This window comes from Carlito syrichta, unplaced genomic scaffold (genome assembly GCF_000164805.1).
Source record: "Carlito syrichta isolate Samal-C Ts95f unplaced genomic scaffold, Tarsius_syrichta-2.0.1 Scaffold303678, whole genome shotgun sequence".
Lineage (NCBI taxonomy): Eukaryota > Metazoa > Chordata > Mammalia > Primates > Tarsiidae > Carlito > Carlito syrichta.
Genome location: NW_007247774.1, coordinates 187988 through 196157, shown reverse-complemented (window position 1 = coordinate 196157; position 8170 = coordinate 187988).

The following is an 8170-nucleotide window of genomic DNA, read 5'->3' as shown; positions in this document are numbered from 1 at the left end:
TCTCGAACCCACAGGCTCAGGCAATCCATTCACCTCAGCCTCCCAAAGGCACAGGATTAAAACGACTTATTTTCAAAATGAACCCTGAGCCATGTTTAAATGCCTTTGCTAAGTCACTTCCTGTTTCTTTGTGCTTTCTTTTCAAGGGTTTTTTACATTGGTGGGCTATGAAGGGTGCAGGAAACAGCCAGAGGGGTGGCTCCCAAAATGGTGCCAAACGCAGCAAAGCCACACAAGACAAGAAAGGCCCTAGGATCCGGCTTCTTCATACACGATTCCCCTCGCATGCGAAGTTCAAACCTGCAAACCTCCAGTCATTTCCCATGATGTAGCTAGCTTTATTATACATCCAATAGAACTCTAACACGGCATCTGCCCACCCTGCTCCCATGCCGCTCCTCCAATAAAAACTTAGCACAGCCCCTTGGCCCCTGTCAGGCTAATAAATACAGCCCTCTCTCTGCAACTCTCTCTCTTTCTTTTTCTTGGTTACAGACCCTCTCTGAAACAGCCCCTTTAATAAATCTCTTGGTCCCAGCTGGGTGTGGAGTCATTACTGGCGCTGAAATCCTTTCATTGGTGCCGTGACTTGGATCAGGTGCTCTCCCATCTGTGTGAGGGTCTATCCCCATAGGCGGGATCCCCAACCCAGCGCCGGTGGCCACTCCAGCCCTCCTGGACCTTCCCCACTTTTTTGAATGCATGAGCTACATCCACCAGCAATCGTTGGATAGGTGAGTTCCCCAGACACGGAAGCCTAAAACTTGCCCGGGATCACCAGGGGGAACTGACCATTGATCTTCTGGCAGCCCCTCCAGCCCCTGGGTGAGGGGGAATGGGCCCCGCCTCGAACTTCATGGCCACAGCGAACCCTAAAGCCTTCCTCTTCTCTTTTATCTCTCTCAATCCTTAAAAACTCCCACAGCTGTCGGGCTGCAGCGGGCCCCAGGGGTCCCATGTCTGCTAACCCACAGCGGTTTCCGTAAATTACCTTTCTCTCCCTCTCTCCCTTCCCCCCCCTCCCTAAGGACTCCCACGGCTGTCAGGCTGCAGTGGACCCCAGGGGTCCCACGTCTGCTAGCCCACAGCGGATTCCGGAGGGCTCCCACGTCTGCCGGGCGATAGCAGACCTCAGAGGTTCCCATGTCTATTGCCCCACAGAAAACTCTGTTCGACCGGCAGGAATTGCAAATACACTCCCTACCCACCACTCGGTCAAGTGCTCTCTGTCTGTTCCGAAAATTCCTAGCACTAGGTGCCTTGACCCCTCGGTTCTCCAGGAGAACCCTGGTTGTGCCAAACCTCTGTGACGACAGACTTTGCCATAGCCACACTTCTTGGACAGCCGACTCTTTGGGGGATGCCCCATGTAGTCCATCTGTCCCACCATGGGAGGCTCGTCATCCTTGCCAGCCAATCCCCCCCTTAAATGCCTCTTAAACAATCTCACTACACTTTCTCTCTCCCCCGATATCAAACCCAAATGCCTAATTCACCTCTGCACACAGGACTGGCCAACATATCCCTTAGACAACCAAAATCAGTGGCCCCAGCAGGGGTCCCTCAATCCTGATATTATCTGGGACATATATAATTTCTATAAGCATTCAAAAAAATGGGCAGAGATTCCCCTTCCCTCCCCATCCCACTTACGCCGCCACCTCCCTCCTCTATCTCTGACTTCAATCCAGCAGATAAACCTCCTATAGTCTGCTTTTGCTATTCCACTCTCCATCAGTTTCTCCTCCTTCTCACTCTCCACCTTTATCTGGTAAGGAGGGCTGGCGTCTCCAGCTGGGTCACCTGACCCCAGTCTCCAGTCTTTCTCTTTTGTCTTTGGAGGAGGGGCCAGTGCCAAAGGCCACAGTGCCTGACCCCAACCTCCAGCCTTCTCACTCCCCTCCCCTCACTGCTTGATAACTCCCTGGTGGCAGCTGCAACAAGTCACCACCCCCACATGTACTTAAAAAACCCATTCAAGTTTCCACATGGCTTAATAGGTCTCTTCTCAAGGGGGTGGCTGGGACAAAAGGATGTTAAAGAACTTCTTCTTTGTTGTTTTCTTATGATAAATTTCTCTCTAGTTATATCTAAACTGGGACTATATCAACCTTCTTCCCAGACAAAAATAAAGGGATCATGTAAATAAATCTTGTTAGCTAACTACAAAAGGTGTTAATAAACAGGCTAACTAGGACAGATTAAAAGAGATTTTTCAAAAAACTGATAAAAAATCCAGCAATGTTTCTAAGTCACTTCTCTGAGACATTGCAGCAGTTTACCAATATTGATTTAAACTCTGTGGAGGGACAAACTCTTTTGGCAATATATTTTATCTCCCAGTCAGCATTGGGTATTAGGCGCAAACTCCAAAATTTAAAAAGGGCCCACAAATCCCTCAATTAAAGCTATTGGACACAGCCTCTAAAATCTTTAACAACCGAGAGGAGGAAAGAATACAGGACCACCAACATAAGCAGGAAGCACTTCAGCTTTTATCTACCACTTTAGCAGAAAAAGCCACCACTGATAATCTTCCACCCCAGATGGTCAATAGCAGAAGGGGTACATAGCCCCCTTCCCAGGTTTGTTTTCTATGCCGTCAAAATGGGCATATGGCCAAAGACTGTCAAGCCCTGCCCACCAGCAAAACCCTGTCCCAAATGCAAACAGCATGGACATTGGGCTCATAATTGCCTCATTCACCCAGAAGGAAGAGAGCACATGGCCCAGAGGCTTGCTGCAATTAAGGGACACCAGGCATCTTACACGACGATCTCAAAAGGGGATCTCTTGGCTTACTCCAGTCAGACTGACTTGCCCCTAACTTGGTAGCCCCAATGTCTTCGGAACAAACTATTAAACCAACCGAACCTAGGGTGGAAATATCAGTAGTTGGCAGGGTTATATCATTTGTTATTAATACGGGGCTACATGCTCAGCTCCACTTAAATTTCCTTGTCCACTCCTTCCTTCACCCCTTTTGGTTGTGGGGGTACAGGACATTATATCCAGGCCCCTCATTATGCCATTACTTCCATGTGTTCTGGGAAATAAAATATTTCAACACTCTTCCTTGTTATGCCAACATGTCCAGCTCCATTATTGGGAAGGGACATTATGACAAAAATTAAAACTCATATTATTCTTTACCCTGAGCCATCACTACTGTGCTTTTTGGGTTCCTTTGCATAACTTTAGATTCCCCTAATAGTTCTATGTTGGATTCTATCTAAGCCCTTCCACTGCATATAAACTTATTGCTTTGGTTAGAGCTCTGAGGTTAGGAAAAATATAAAGAAAGTTGTTGGTATAAGGTATGTTTTAGTAAGAAAGGATAAAGGAAAGATAAATAATTGTATAGGAAAGAATCTTGTATGGTACATTTTTGTTCTATAATAAAATGGCTGGTTAAAGAAAGTATAGAACAAAAATAGAAGGTTTAAGCATGTCAAAAAATGGTATGAGTTTATCGAACATGGTAGGTGAAAGTATGTGAAAAGAAGTAAAAGGAATTCTATAAACACTCAGACTTCAAAAAGGTTCCATAAATTTACCATTAATATCAATTATACTAATAGTTGGCCTACATGCTACTCAAAGACCAGAACATGAGCTTCTTAAGTTCTTAATTCAGTCTCTAGGGTGAGATAAGCAGCAAGCTCCAGGAACCACACCTACCCCACGCCCTTCTAAATTGCCTAAAGGCCAGGTGAATTTATTTCACTAACAGCACCGCCAAATGGCTAACGAACTTTAAAATCTCCTTCCAGGCACAAGGATTACTCTCCAACATAGGAAGAGTGACAGAATAACCTGGGCTTCACCCTCTAGCATATCAATTGTTGTAAAACTATATCAGACCTATTATAAAAACAAAGGAAACTGTTTTCTCTTGCCAATGTTTCCCTGTTCTAAATTCTCAATTTAAGCTCTAACCTAACTACATGTCTCTAATGTTTTCAATCTTTCTTTCTTCAGACTTTGTGTCAAAGTGACTATATTTCCTTGTTAAAGTACAACTATAGATAATTTACAAAGAAATATTTCAACTTATGTTAATGAATACATACAATTTACGGAACTTTCACTTTTCCAACATTGTTTTTTGGGACAATAACTCTTTTCCTCATCATTTACTTAATAATCTTTGTCTATGCTCTCACTTGATGTTTTATTAAATCCAAATAGCATTTGCTTAAGGTTCTGCCATTTCTTGTTCATGCCCTTAAAAATAAATAGGTAGAGACATTGCTACGGCCCCGTCTCAGCAGAAAATAGATACAAAAATGATCTTCGCCCCATTTCCCAGGATTATAAAAATATTTCCAAGAGCAGGAATAAAAAATAAAAGGTACCTATAAAAACCTAAAAAACCCCCAGCTTATTCTTAGTCTTTTGGCCTCAGATACAAGATCAGGCACTCATTCCTTTTTGATACTGCCTCAATGTCCCATACCTCTTATGGGCAGGGACATTCTAGTCAAATTCCAGGCGTCTGTCACCTGGCTGGTCCCACTCCTAGTCCCTGTCATTCTAATTTGCATTTTTTTTGTTTAATAGCCCCATATATCTTTAAGTTTCTCCAACAATGCTTAATTGAACCCTCAAATCAAAACCTCAACCTCCTATTACTCAATAGTTATCAACCTGTCCCAGTAGAGGAGTCAACACCTTGTCCCTAAATATCACTTAACTTTTCTTTTAGATATGTTCTCTTCCAGGTTCTCTATTTACCTCCACAGTCTACTCCAAGATAGCTGGTTACTACTGCCCTCGTGCCCACTGAAGGACTGGCCGGAACAAGTTGCCATTCTACATTTACAAGGAACTTTCCTGGAACTCTCACCTTCAAAAATCTTCACCTTCAGTGCCTACCTCTGTACTCTATTCTGGCTGGCTCTGTGCCCTTCCCCCACCCCACCCCACCCCACAATGTCCACATCCAGCAGGAAGCAGCCAGAAAGAGTAACGACGCCCCTCTCTCAAATAAACAGAAAAGGTGGGAATGAAGGGTACAGGAAACAGCCAGAGGGGCGGCTCCCAAAATGGCACCAAACGCAGTAAAGCCACATAAGACAAGAAAGGCCCTAGGTTCCGGCTTCTTCATACACTATTCCCCTCACATACGAAGTTCAAACCTGCAAGCCTCCAATCATTTCCCATGACGTAGCTAACTTTGTTATACGTCCAATAGGACACAGCGTCTGCCCACCCTGCTCCCATGCCGCTCCTCCAATAAAAACTTAGCACAGCCCCTTCCGGCCCCTGTCAGGCTAATAAATACAGCCCTCTCCCTGCAACTCTCTCTTTTGCTTTTCCGTGGTTACAGACCCTCTCTGTAATAGCCCCTTTAATAAATCTCTTGGTCCCGGCTGGGTGTGGAGTCATTACTGGCACCGAAATCCTTTCAGGCTACATGTTTAAACTTTTGGCAGAAACCAATCAGAATAGTAATCCTGTAAGTCAATTGGCAAATAGGACATGTAAATGAGATAATTTCGTAAAACCAATCAACATGTAACATGTAGGTGTCCCAGGGCAAAGCGTGTAACTCCTGCAAGTATTCCTCCAATGAGGAATCAGGAGAGGGACATGCATTTTAGGAATAAAAGTACTGATTCTTCCTGCTTTGGTGTGCCTGCCCACCAGACACCCCATCTTACAAGACTGCCATTAAATTCTCGCTTCTGCTGCACTCTATGTCTCTGTGTCCCTCTTTTGATTTTAGACAGGAGAGTTTGTTTCTCACACCCCACCTCGCACCCATGGGGGTAGGGGTTGTTTAAAGTCATTTTGCACTTTGGGAGGTGGAGGCAGGAGGATTGCCTGGGCCCAGGGGCTCGAGACCAGCCTGGGCAACTTGGTGAAATCTCATCTCTTCAATAAATCAAAAAATAAACCGGGTGTAGTGGCGCATGCTTATGGTTCCTGCTACTTGAAAGGCTGAGGAGGAAGAATCACCTGAGCCCAGCAGGTTGAGGCTGTGGTGGCTGTGAGCATGTGACTGCACTCCAGCCTGGGTGACAGAGTGAGACTACTAACACCTGCCCCCCAAAAAAGTCATGGTGCTCCTGACCAGCTGTCTCACACATGACCTTCATGTTCCTGGAATTTGTGACACAAAGAACAATGCAGAGCCAATCAATTGCTTATTTAAATGTAAATTATTGGTATACAGTTTAGAAGTTGGCTCTTCTTTTCCTTTAAAAACTTATCTGCAACTGTGGCTAATTGCGGTGTATATTCAGGTCAATTTGAACCTATGTCCCGGGTGCAACCCTCAAACTTGGCCCAAGTGAACTCTCTACTTACATTAATCATGCTTCAGCTTCTTCCTTTTAGGTCAACACTCCCAAACTCTCATCACATGGTTTGGGATGTCAGCCGACAGGACAGCAATGTTCCAGAGGCCCCTCATGCAACCACAAACCTAACTGTCGAGCCCAATCTGGTGACAACCTGAGGCATGAGCAAAGCAGGGAGAAGCTCTGCAGTCATGCTTCAAGATCCAGGCTGCAACGGAGTCTATCCAAGAAAGAGAAGGTTTAGAACTAGCCACCCTGAATAGGAGTTCACTGTAGATGAAAGGATAGAGCCAAAATGGAGTTTCTCTGGTCACCCTGAGCTGACACAGGGTAATAACCCTTTCCTGGAACCCTGGGCAAGTCACAAGACATTAAGAGTATCATCTTTAGTCAGGCTCGGTGGCTCAGCCTGTAATCCCACGCCTTTGGGAGGCTGAGGTGAGTGGATTACCTGAGTCCGCGGTTTGAGATCCGCCTGGGCAGCAAGACCTCATCTCTAAAATAAATTAAAAAATCAGCCCGGCGTGGTAGCGCATACCTGTAATTCCGGCTACTCGGAAGGCTGAGGCGGAGGGATCACTGGAGTCCAGCAGGTCCAGGCTGTGGTGGCCGGGAGCGGTCACTACACTCCAGTCTGGGCGACAAGTGAGACTCCAACTCAAAAAAAAAAAAAAAAAGAGTATCATCTTTGTCCTAAGAATTTGTCTTTCAGCTACCGGCCCTGCCCGACACATTTAGAGACTGACTCACCCATCCTCTGGTGTCAGAGATAGAGTAAATAGACCACCACCCCATCACCATGGTGATCTGTCCACCCAAAGGGACTTTTTTTTGTTTTTGTTTATTTTTGAGTTGGAGTCTCACTCCGTCGCCCAGACTGGAGTGCAGTGGCTTCTCCCAGCCACCGCAGCCTCAACCTGCTGGGCTCCGGTGATCCTTCGGCCTCAGCCTTCCGAGTAGCGGGAATTACAGGCATGCGCTACCACGCCCGGCTGATTTTTTGATTTATTGTATGATTTATTGTAGAGATGTGGTCTTGCTGCCCAGGCAGGTCTCAAACCCGTGGGCTCAGGCAATCCACTCACCTCAGCCTCCCAAAGGCGTGGGATTACAGGCTGATCCACCGAGCCCGGATAACTTTCTTTTCTAACTTAATTTCTGTACAATTCTTTGCATGCCCACAGCACCGGCTCAGCCTACTGACCTGATAGTAAGAAATGTCAACAATTCTTGGGGAGGAAGTTTGAGACCAGCCTGGGCAACACTGCGAGACCTCATCTCTACAAAAAAATTAAAAAGTAGCCAGATGTGGTGGCATGTGCTTATGATGTTAAATCTGAAATCTTAGATAAAAATAGATGACTTATTGTAAAAATATCTTTACCACAATGTATTTAAAAAGAAATAGAAAAACCAAATAAAACTATAACCATTTATTAAATGAGTAGTTTATTTCTTTTCTTTTCTTTTTCTTTTTTTTTGAGTGGGAATCTCACTCTGTCGCTCAGACTGGAGTGAAGTAGCTGCTCCCGGCCACTGCAGCCTCGACCTGCTGGGCTTCGGCGATCCTTCCACCTCAGCCTTCTGAGTAACCAGAATTACAGGCATGTGGTACCAGGACCAGCTGATTTTTTGATTTATTGTAGAGATGAGGTCTCGCCAAGTTGCCCAGGCGGGTTTCACACCCACGGGCTAAGGCACTCCTCTCACCTCAGCCTCCCAAAGTGCTGGGATTACAGGCTGAGCTACCGAGCCCGGCCCTCCCCAGTTTTTTGTTGTTGTTGTTGTTGTTGTTGAGTTGGAGTCTCTCTCTGTCGCCCAGACTGGAGTGCAGTGGCCGCTCCCGGCCACCACAGCCTCGA